The 12,559-nt window shown below is 44.5% G+C and overlaps 1 protein-coding gene across 1 annotated transcript in view; it reads left to right on the forward strand.

Annotated features, from left to right (window-relative positions):
- Positions 1-6,578, forward strand: part of pabpc1 (poly(A) binding protein cytoplasmic 1) — a 170,859-nt gene extending 164,281 nt beyond the window's left edge. Inside the window, exon 15 of the mRNA XM_062980134.1 lies at positions 6,569-6,578. The gene's annotated coding sequence lies outside the window, so the exon portion shown is untranslated. The remainder of the gene's footprint in view (positions 1-6,568) is intronic.
- Positions 6,579-12,559: the final 5,981 nt, after the last annotated feature.

Below are 12,559 nucleotides of genomic sequence, written 5' to 3' on the forward strand. Positions count from 1 at the left end.
TTTTGGCTTCTAATGGGAGCTCAGGTTTTATTTCTTCTTGGGCGTTTTGGTGATCCATAATATCTATCGAACTCTCTTCCAGCAACACATCTTGAATGCAATGTATAAGACAATGTGGAGCCCATATAGACTGTTAAAGTGAGGTCATTCTGTACTTCCTAGTCTTCTGTTTGTTCTGGATAGTGTTGTCTGTATTCACCTGTCTATGACTCTCAGTGAACGATACGTTGCAAAATTAATTATAGTTCTGGTGGAGGAGGGCAGTGTTGGGGAGGTGTGGATGAGTCAGAGTTGATAATTAAGGTATTTCTGCTGTGTTAAAAAGAGCTAAAATCTTTAAAAAGAAAGAAATGTTCTGAAATCTACTGAAATACTAAGATTTCAAAGGGATGGCAAGCTGTTGAGCAATGATAACCTTCCAGAAAGGTTTGCCTGTTAACTGCAGCACCAGTGAGGATTAGCAGAATGTCAGCACTTCAACTACCTCTACATTAGAAAAAACTATGAAAACAGCTTGGATAAATAAAATATTTAGGCTTATGTGTTATATCCAGCATGGTTTTTAAGTGTGTAACTCTTTATAGGAGGTAAACATACTCAGATAATTTAAAAGAAAACCTTGTTCAACCAAGTCTACTTTAAATATACATTTCTGTTATTTTGTGTGGGGTTTTTTTTCCCCCGTGTCAGGAGCGACTTGAGAAACTGCAAGTCGCTTCTGGTGTGAGTGAATTGGCCATCTGCAAGGACGTTGCCCAGGGGACGCCCGGATGTTTTGATGTTTTTATCATCCTGCAGAGCCAGTCCAACAATGAGGTGAATTAAGTGGTTGCTTCGGGCGCCAAACATACGGGGGTGCAGTTGAGACTGCTTTTTCTGTTGATTTGTTGTAAAACATGATGTTTTGGTGCTTAATTGGTAAAATCTTAATGTAATTTGATGTTTAATAGGCTTTTCCTTAATCCCTCCTTATTATCCAACATTTTCACTTATTCAACACTTTTATTTTTCAGTGATTGTTTTTTGAGGGGGGGGCACCAAAATTCTGTTTGCCTACACTTGAAAAATACCTAAGCCCGGCTCTGCCCAGGTGGGATTCGAACCTGGCAGCTTTCAGATCAGCAACCCAACCTTCAAGTCACAAAGCTTTAATCCACTACGCCACCAGAGGCTCCTTTTTTTGTGTGTGATTACCGAGTGCTTTTTTGTTCATCTGTCTTGCATTTGGCCTTTGGCTTGCTTTTGCTTTTAAATTAGACCTGAAATGTGAACATGGTTTATTAAACTTATTTTTGGAAGATTTTACTGTTGAGACGTGGGTGATTTTTATAGAGGAAGTTCACACAGCAATTAATAGAAAGACACTTTGGCCAAATTCATAGCTCTTCTTGCTATGCACAGAGAATGCTGAAAATGTAATGACAGGCCCCATGTGGCTATTATTCTGAGCACTAGGCTAGGAAGCTGCTAGCATGGCAAGTTTTTCTTGGGAGCAAGGCAAGAGCGAGAAGCAGCCATTAACCCATGAATATGTATTTTATCTGTGTGATGACACTGGCCTTGAATTCATTTTCCATCTCAGTGCTTCCCAGCATTTGATTGTTTTCTCCCTTTTCCAGATGTTAATAAGTTTCCCATCTACAATAAAAAGAAACCACACATTTCCAGAGTCTAAATGCTAAAGCCTTTTCCAATTCCACCTGCGTGACCTTTGAAAGACCTTCTTTGGGAGTGTTAACATATGACAATGCTCGGTACAGGAGTGTATTTGTTAACTGCAAATATTATATAGAGAAAAGCATTTTTTAAATATCCTAACCCCAATTGTCTTTAACCATAGTGCAGTTTTAAGTATGTTTTGTTGTTGTGTCATTACTGATATATGTTCAAGCAATTTTTGACTTATGGTGACCCTAAGGTGAACACATAATGGGGTTTTCTTGGCAGAATTTATTCAGGGGGAATTTGCCCTTGCCGTCCTCTGAGCAATGTAACTTGCTCAAGGTCACCTAGTGAGTTTCCATGACTGATAGGGAATTCAAACCCTGGTGTCCTTGTGTCCAAGAGAGCATCTACACAATAGAATTACTGTAGTTTGACACCACTTTAACTGCCATGGCTCAATGCTATGGACTCCTGGGAGCTATAGTTGTGCAAGATCTGTAGTGTTTTCTGCCAAAGAGTGCTGGTGCCTTCCCAAAATGCAGCTCCCAAGATTAATAGAAACAAACCATAGCAGTTAAACTGGTGTTAAACTGCATTAATTCTGGAATGTAGATGCACCCCTAGTCAAACCACTACACTATTTTGGCTCTTAAGCATGTTTTCTCAGTAGTATAAAAGCCTAATAATGGGACAATATAGTGTGGCTCCCTGAGGACTGCATGGATTTTCAAAAATGCTTTAAAAAAAAAACTGATTGTGACCATAATATTCTACTGGATTCAAAATTGGCATATTTTAAAAATATAATTGGTGCAAAAACACTTTGCAGCCTATTTATTAGATGAACTGCTCCTAGAAATTTTTCACAAACCCTTGGTTTGTGAAAAAATAATGAAAATACATTTTCAATGCAATATTCTCCTTTTTACTATTTCTGGACTTTCCCTAGATGCCCTTCTTTTCCATTTAGTTTTTCTATGGATCTCTGTTTATAGGTAGTCCTGCATGCTTTTCTCAGTACTCCCAGTGGCGTAGATTCAATCTCATTGAAATGTTGTAATGATAAAGGTGTGGCAGAAGTGGAAGGACCACGATACATTGAATTAAAGAGTGGTGTAGTGGTTTAAATCTTGAATTAGCTCAGATTTTGCCTGAACCCAACTTTGTCTTATCACCGAGACTCTGCTGCACCTGCTAATGGCTTTATTTTGTTGCATACAACCCTTGTTTATTCACTACGTGCCTCTGTTTCAGGCTGCATTCCCAAATTCTGATGAACAATACAATGAATTGAGCAGATCTTTTATTTGTGGTGCAGTTCAGAGCCCTGACATGGTCTAGTGATTGAAAACTTTTGTAGAACAGATATAACAGCTGGAAATCTGTGCGGGATTTGGATATGATGGTAAAGCAGGTCTGAGGAGAAAGGGGAAAGTTTTCCATCCCTCTCTCCACATTTTATGTGTGTGAAGAGTCTCACAGCTTGGAAAGTTACTTCCCATGACTTCTTATAGTGTCTGAAAAGTGATACATTTCTATTTACAATGTTGGAAAAATAAATCATATTATTTTTGTGCTAGCTATGCTCTTTGTTTTTCTGATCCTTTGAGAGAGAGAAAAACCCTTCAGCAAAGAGAACAACATAAAACCTGAACTAAGTTAGTAAAAAGTCTCTCTTTGGCAAGTAACTTTGGAAAGGAACTGGAAATTGGAACTAGAAAAAACAGGAATTATAAGGTAGAAGGCAGAAGGAAAAGAGGAAGACATCTCAGATGGATAGACTCAGGGAAACACTGGTCCTGTGAAGGACTGAATCGTAGAACCACTGAACCCTAAAGTTGAATAAGACCACAAGGGCTATCTAGGCCAACCTCGTGCCATGCATGAACACACAATCAAAGCACAGTTGGTGCCAGAATGACTAAAGATCTTTCATTTATAGGGTTACCATAAAGTCGACTTGATGGCAATTAACAATGATATTTGTTCCCCAGCAATTGCTGTAAAAGGCAATGGGAAAAAGGCTTCGGTGATGAGAAAAAATCACGATGGCTACATACAGTTACCATTAAAGGCAGTATCTGTATATCAGGTTCGAGAGGACACAATTCAATGTTGCAGTTGCACTCATGATCTCCTGATGGGCTTCCTGTTTCCTATGATTGGCTGCTATAGCAACATACTACTAGATTAGGACAATCTTTGTCTGAACCTGCGTGGCTCTTCTGATGTTCTTAATCTTGGTGGTTTTAGATAGCCATCAAAACAGGCAACCATAGTGCTTTCAGTTAGCTGAAAAAAATAATCATGAGGCCTCCTCAGTGACACAAGCACATTATTAATCGCATCAGTCTGAAATCTAGATGTTTTGGCAAAGATACACACAGCAGAGCATAAGCCATGCACATAAACGAATTTGATGTACATTATGGAGGCTGGTTGAGTGCTGACCTTCAGCCAGTGCTTGACAGTTATAGCAGTCAAAGCAGGCACAGACAGAGCCCAAGAGCACTAATCCATGTTGTTCACAGCAAGAGCTGTTGTAGAGGACACTCAAAGCTGTCATCACCCTGGAGCCCCTTTTCTTCCACATAATATATTTTTTCCTGCAGGATTTTGTCATTCCACATTTTTTTAATTGTAGCCCTTTTGCCCGATATAAAGCATATCTCCAATTTCTGTTCTATTTTTTATGAGAGAAAATCCTTAGTATTTCCTACTGGCATTTGTCTTGGCATTTCTTCACTGGAGCAGGAATTTGTTTCAGAATGCATTAAAAAGGAAGAGACTAGTTCATGCCTAATGTATTACTGGATTGGCAATTGCATCTCCCTGGGGAAACAGGTAGATGAAACTACAAAAAGATAAGATAACCAGGCAGATTCTACTTCAGAAATCATCCCATGGTTGAATTAAATCTAAATTTTGAACATTTGAGGTCAGATGCAACCAGACATTAAGCTGTATAATTTAAGTACCCTTCAGTCTTTGGCTTCCCAGGCAACTCCTAGCAGACTGAAATAAGCAGATGGCATGAAGTGTACTTGTGTGCCATTTTCTCATTCATGCCTCTCATTTTTGCATATTACTTTTCATACATTTTCGAAACCATATTTTCCAATTAATTTCAGAGTTCCATCCTTTACTGGGAAATGTTTTGTCAATTGAGTGGATTGTTATTGACAGACAGCTTTAAACACTTGTGCACAAACCTTAGCTTCTAATTAAGGTGCCTTAGTTGTCAGGCATCCCACGCTTTGATAAGTGAACAGTTAACATAAATTTACTTCATTGTATTCAAACTGTGTGCACACTGTCAGAAGACACAGACATACCTACATGCAGAAGTATCTGGTGATAGAATGAATACTAATTCTGAATTGCTGTTTTAAATGTAGAATAAGAGAGACAAAGGTTCAAGTCTAACCCATCCCAGGCTCTGGAGACTGGGCCCCCTTCTACACTGCCATATAATCCAGATTATTAAATCAGATAATCCAAATTATCACCTTTGAACTGGATTATATGAGTCTACACTGCCAGATAATCCAGTTCAAAGTAGATAATCTGGATTTTATACAGCAGTGTAGAAGGGGCCAGGGTTTTAACTACCATGATTTTTTTGCGCAATGGGGGAATTTAAAAAATCATCCCACACAGTCTAAATTGGAACAGGTAGAATGAGGTACTGAGGCGGGGGGGGTTAAGGAACCCCAGGAAATACCATATATGGGCAGAGATGGCGACAGCTAGCGACCCGGGTGCATAAACTCACAGAAACATGTGACTTCTGGGAAATCATGTGTTTCTGAAGAAATGAAAGCTATAGATAAACAAACAGAGCATGCGTACGCAGGCGCTCTGAAAGATTTGTGAGCACGGCACAAAAAGGGTGCAGCCGGCCTGCTGGTCAGCACAGATTGGGCAGCGTCACAACTCTAAGCCAATGAATTTGCTTGTGGGCGGGCATAACCCGAACCCTGTAGTGTGTATAAATGTTCACTCAGCATGTCACTGGGCGGTTCCCCTGGAGAAGCACTTACTTTGTGCTAGGGGGACCCCTAGTGGCCATTAGCGAAATAAAACTGCTTTCTGGGAAATTCCTTCAGTTGTCCGTCTTCAAAATTCCTCCACTGCGCCAACAAGAACCGTAGCACGAAGGTTCCGCTACATTTTCTGGTGACCCCGACGTGATTTTTTCCTATAAGACGGGCCAGGAGATTTGGAGACGGATCCCGTTGGCGGGACGGCCTCAACTCAGCGGTGGGGGCCTGAGGCAACTACCGTGAGACGAGAAGGGGCCCCTGAATACTACACGACCGGCTGCGGTGCTTGCCTCTGATTGCCAACGCCGACTGACGGTGAGAGCTGCAACATCAGCGAGGTTCCACAGAAACCGGCTAGGAGGAAAAGGATCCAGGGGAAAAAGCCCAGGGGCGAAGGTTGGTCCGACGTCTACAGAAATCTGGCAAGTATAGGGGTTTGCATGAGATATTAAGGGAACGCCAGCGCTGGGAGGGACAAAAAAAAGTTCCCAGGGAGGTAGAAAGGGGTTCTGTCTTGTGTTTCCTGACGCATGCCGTGAGTGGCCGGGTGCCCAGGCCAGGACAGTCCCCTCTATTAGGCAGGATGGGAGGGAAAAATTCAAAGAGCTCCACTCCCTTACAATGCATCTTAGATAATTTTGGCTCTTTTGCTAGCAGAGCCGTAGCAGGGAATCCAAGGGACCTAAGAGATTATAGACTGAGAAATTTGTGTCAGGGAGAATGGCCAGATTTTGGTTTAGGTTGGCAAGTAGAAGGAACGTGGGATCTGAAACTGATCCGAACAGTGGAAGAATATTGTGCTGTGAATCATCCGAACCAGTGGGTCTATATTGCTACGTGGGAACGGGTAGTTAGAGAAGATCCAGGTTGGGTTCGACAGTGCAGGAATGGCAAATGTATGGTGGTGAAGAAGGAGGGGAAAAAGAAGGAAGTTTTCCAATCCAATGAGGAGGACTACCCAGATTTACAGTTGAGTGTACAGGCTAGACAACAGGAATTATTGCCGCCACCCTTGCCACCGCCCCCCCCACCCCAGGGAACAGCCCCCACACTAGGAACGAGACCCCCACCCTACTCTTCGGAGTCAACCGAAGCGGCCAAGAAACACTATCCTAGCCTAGAAAAATATCAGGAGGAAACAAAGGAAAAGAAGAAGTCACAACGGATGCCCAGTGGTGCTTCTCCGGCACAAACTCGGAGACATGGAGCTCCGGTGTGGTCTGGTGATTCACCGACCGGACCGGCCCTCCAGATGCCCTTGAGAACGGTGCCTGTGATAAACAACAGGAATGAGATAGTTCAAGCATACCAGGTAGTGCCTTTCAGTAGTAGTGACATTTTGAATTGGAAAAATAATACTCCACCTTATAGTGAAGAACCCCAAGCTATGGCTAGGCTATTGGAAGGGATTATGGCAACCCATAATCCCACCTGGCAAGATTGCAGACAATTGTTGAATATGTTGTTCACATCAGAGGAGAGAAGAGCAGTGTTGAATAATGGGGTAGCCATAGCCCAGGTTGGTGCCCCACAAGATGGTGATGCAGCCGAGTGGGGAGCACAGAGGTTTCCTGTGGAAATAGATCCCCAATGGGACACCGCAGAAGAAGGACATTTGCAGAGACTGAGAGGATTCCAGCGTATATTGGTAGAAGCGGTAAAGAGGGGCCCGCCGCGACCCGTCAACATTGTAAAAATTCAGGGAGTGGTACAGGAAAAATCTGAGTCACCAACAGCCTTTTTGGAAAGGCTGGAGGCAGCATATAGAAAGTATAGCCCGTATAATTTGGAGGATGAAAACGGTAGGAGGGCGATTCAACAGTCTTTTATCAGTCAAGCGGCTCCTGACATCCGGAGAAAGATTCAAAAGCAACCAGGATTTCTAGGAAAGACTATGAATGAATTGTTGGCACTCGCAGATCAAGTTTATATGGCGAGGGACCAGGTAGAAGAAGAGAAGAAGGACAGGAAGAAGAAGCAGGAATACCAAGCATTAGTTACCATGATGGAACAAAGTGCAAGTGGACAGAGAGGAAGAGGAGGATATGCCAGAGGGGGACAAGGAGGAAGAAGGGGGCCCCCTCGGAGGTTAGGTCGAGACCAATGTGCTAAATGTAAGAAGTTTGGACACTGGAAAGGTGAATGCCCAGAAGGAAGAGAAGGAAGAGAAGGAAGTCAGGAAGGACCGAGAGAAAGAGGAAGGCCTGAGAGAGGAAGAAACCCAGGAAGGGGAAGAGGGCGTGGGAACTACGTACCTTTTCCTGCAAGAGAGGTGATAGCTGCAGCAGCTGTGATGGAAGAAGAATGGGAAGATATGGATGGAGGAGAGGAATGAGGAAGCCAGGCTCTTGTTTTGTTGGACCCCGGGGAGCCGATGGTCACACTTGAAATCGGGGACCAACAATTGGACTTTTTAGTGGACACAGGTGCCGAAAAATCAGTAGTAAATACAAAAATTAGTCCACCAACTCGGGAAACTACGAAAGTAATAGGGGTGTCTGGGAAGACCCAGAAGTGCCCCTTCCTTAAGGAACGCACCTGCAATCTGGCCGGACATCAGGTCAAGCATAAGATGTTATATCTCCCAGACTGCCCAGTCCCTTTATTGGGAAGGGACATTTTATCAAAATTACAAGCTCAACTCCAGTTCATGAAGAATGGACAAGTGGAGCTATCATTTCCCATGGAAGAGGAATGGAGACTGTTTCAAGTTAGGATTTTTACTGAAGAAATACAATGGCCATGGCATGAGACTCCTTTAGTGTGGGCAGAAGATAATCCTCCAGGATTAGCTAAATATGTTCCACCGGTGGTGGTGGAAGTGAAAAGAGGAATGGGGCCCATATGCAAGCCACAGTATCCCGTCAGTCGAGAGGCAGTGCAGGGGATCAGAAAGCATCTAGAGCGACTTCTGCAGCATGGGATATTGGTACCATGCAGTTCCCCATGGAACACGCCCCTGCTCCCAGTCAAGAAACCAGGAGGACAAGGAGAATATCGCCCAGTTCAAGATTTGCGGGCTGTAAATCAAGTCACCGTTCCCCTAACCCCGGTAGTGCCAAATCCATACATCATGATGAGTCTAGTACCAGCATTTGCCAAATGGTTTACTGTATTGGATTTAAAGGATGCATTCTTTTGTATTCGATTGGCCCCTGTATCCCAACCGATCTTTGCTTTCCAGTGGGAATCTCAGCAGTCAGGGCAAAGGACCCAGTATGTTTGGACACGCCTTCCTCAGGGGTTCCGGGATAGCCCGACCATTTTTGGTCAAGCCCTGGCCAAAGACTTACAGGATTTTGTAATACCTAAGGAAGAGGGAATTTGGCTTCAATATGCAGATGACCTGCTTATCGCTTGCCGGACACTAGGGGGCTGTAAAGAGCATACTTTGAGATTTCTCAAGACATTGGAAGAAAAGGGTTACAAAGTGTCAAAGAAAAAGGCCCAGTTGTGCTGTCCCACGGTGAAATATTTGGGGTTCCATCTGACCGAAGGAAAGAAGATGTTAGGAGCTGAAAGAAAGGAAGTTGTTTGTGCCATCCCCACTCCCAGTACCCGGCGACAGGTGCGGGAATTTTTGGGATCAGCAGGATATTGTAGACAGTGGATCCCCAACTACGCCGTGTTGGCTAAGCCACTGTACCAGGCTACGAGAGGTGGAAGAGAAGATCCATTTGAGTGGACAGAAGAATGTCAACAGGCATTTAAGGCATTAAAAGAAGCATTGATGTCATCTCCAGCATTAGGACTGCCCGATTTGGAAAAACCATTCACTCTGTTCGCTGCAGAGCGGGAAGGAACAGCGGTTGGAGTATTGACCCAACCACTAGGTTCATGGCAAAGGCCGATTGCCTACTTGTCAAAGCAATTGGACACAGTGGCTCGTGGATTGCCACCTTGCCTGAGGGCTGTGGCAGCATCAGTAGATTTAATCAAAGAAGCGAATAAATTGACCCTAGGACAGCCACTGACAGTTAAGGTGCCCCATAGCGTTAAGGCACTGTTAGACATTAAGGGACCGCGCTGGCTCACAAGTGAGAGGTTAATGAAATATGAGGGATTGTTGTGTGACAACCCACTGGTGACCCTGGAGACTTGCTCCACTCTGAATCCGGCCACCTTGCTCCCGACTCCAGGAGACACCACGATCCATCAGTGTGCCCAGGTGATGGATGAGGTATTCTCCAGTCGACCGGATTTGAAGGATGTGCCACTAACTAAGGTGGACGACACTCTGTTCACAGATGGAAGCTCCTTTATGGAAAATAATCAAAGACACTCAGGTTATGCGGTTGTTCGGTGGGGGGGAGAGACGCTGGAAGCAGAGTCACTGCCCCCGGGGACTTCTGCCCAGAAGGCCGAATTGATTGCCCTGACCCGAGCGTTGGAATTGTCAAGCGGAAAGCGGGTTAACGTCTACACAGACTCAAAATATGCCTTCACCACCCTCCACGCACATGGAGCACTGTACAAGGAGCGCGGGCTCCTCACGTCTGGAGGAAAGTGCGTGAAACATGCTGGAGAGATTGTGGATCTCCTGGAGGCGGTTTGGAAGCCAAGGCAGGTGGCTGTGATGCATTGTAAAGGGCACCAACGTGGAGACGATCCCGTAGTGCAAGGAAATAGGCAGGCTGATCTGGCAGCCAAAGAGGCAGCTAGGCTGCCCTATATTGAACATCAGGTAATGGCCCTACAGGTAGAATTAACTGAACATAACATTACATATACACCAGAGGAAGAAGAATGGGCCTTAAAGGAGAAGGGTCAGTGGTCAGGAGAACTCATAGTGATGCCAGACGCCCGTGTCTACGTCCCTAAGGACTTGGCATGGCACTTAGTCCAACACATGCACCAAAACACACATTTAGGAAAAATGGCATTGGCAAATCTGCTAGGACGACAGTTGTATATCGATGGATTACATAGCCTAACGGCAGCAGCAGCCCGAAGATGCTGGACATGTATCAAAAATAACCCCAGAGAAGGACCCCTCAAGCCACCAGGAGTCCAACATGTGGGTGGGGTACCCTTTGAAGCTTTAGTCACTGACTTTACAGAAATGCCCCCATACAAAGGATACAAATATTTACTGGTGTTCGTGGACACATACACAGGATGGGTGGAAGCTTACCCTACAAGAACTGAGAAGGCTGTAGAGGTGTCAAGAGCTCTAATGAAAGATGTTATTCCCAGATTTGGCATACCCTTAGAAATTGGATCAGATAATGGCCCCGCATATATTCAACAGGCTGTGCAAGGATTATGTAGAATTTTGGGCATAAAGTGGAAGTTACATTGTGCATATAGACCCCAATCTTCTGGAAAAGTGGAAAGAATGAATAGGACATTAAAGGCTCAGCTTGGGAAACTTTGCCAAGAGACAGGATTGCCGTGGACGGTGGTTTTGCCCATGGCATTATTAGGAATCAGATGTACACCACACAAACGGACAGGACTCTCCCCTTTTGAAAGACTCTATGGACGACCCCCTTTGAACTTGAAGGGAGCCTTAGAGACAGGAGCTGAGCAGCACCTCATAGGAGAGAAACAGACATTGGCCCAGGTTCAGGCTTTGGGCAGACAAATGCAGCAGTTAGAAAAATACATTTCTGAATTGAACCCACCATTCCCTACCACACCTCTACATTGTTTTTCACCAGGTGACGAGGTTCTGGTCAAGGATTGGAAGATTGAGCCATTGGGACCCAAGTGGCGAGGACCCTATGTTGTGCTCCTGTCTACCCCCACTGCAGTGAAGGTGAAGGAGATTAAGCCGTGGATACATTACACCCGTGTAAAATTAGCACCTGAGGAGTGGCGGACGGAGCGAGTTCCTGGTGAGGACCTGAGACTCAGGATCATCCGGCAACTCCCTAAGGGGTCAACAAGGCCATGAAGCTGATCCCTTCGGGTGCAACGGAGCGTCGGTGGTCAAGTATGTCGCAGCATGGCCCAACAAAGGCGCTCTCCGGGAGATGGTGGCTAGACATTTTGAGAGGAAAAAGTGGGAGACAAGCTATGAGGAGGGGAGGAAAGCGCACTGTGTTTGGTATATTATTTGTGCTGAGTTTTATTCTCTCTTTTGGAAAAAGAGCACATGGGAATTGGATAAAAGAACATGCCAATTATATGTTTGAGCAGCACGGGAAAGAGGTAGCATTAATATATGAACACCCCCTCACCGTAGGAGATTTTTCATTTCTTCCCGATTTAATTGATGAACCACAGATTGTGTTGGAGGGATTGTCCAAGGCTCAGGAGGGTCCACCTACCGTGTTTTCTAGCATACCGCAAAGGATAAATAAAACTCGGTTTCGACGGTTTAGATACCATACCTCCACCAGGGGTTTGTGCTTCTGTTGTGGAGGATCGGGAATATGGAATTCTGAGTGGAAACACTGGGGAACTAGGCAGGCGTTCTTTTCCCGATTAGGCAATTATTCCCATTGTCGAGACCGGTTCTATCTACATGGACGATTTAATACATCTTATGTCTCACGATTAAATCTAACCGCAACCGAGTGGGCTAGCATGTATCCAGATTATCCCACATTTAGTGTGAATGATTCTATTGAGGGCCTAAAATCTTATATGAACATACTGCAACAATTAACCCAACTGAGCCTAGGTAAAAGCCTCTGTCCGTTATGGCAAATTAGGGATCCAAATCTATGGTTTTTCTTTGATAAATGGGCCACAAATTATCACCCCGGCAACTACCAGTGTGTCGGTGTGGGTTATTTGACATTCCCAGTTCAGGTCTTACACAAAGGGCATCAGCGCCTGAAACGGGACATTGTGCAAACAGGCCCTCTAGGACCAGAATGCTCGGATGAGGTCATTAT

Source organism: Anolis carolinensis, chromosome 4 (genome assembly GCF_035594765.1).
Source record: "Anolis carolinensis isolate JA03-04 chromosome 4, rAnoCar3.1.pri, whole genome shotgun sequence".
NCBI lineage: Eukaryota > Metazoa > Chordata > Lepidosauria > Squamata > Dactyloidae > Anolis > Anolis carolinensis.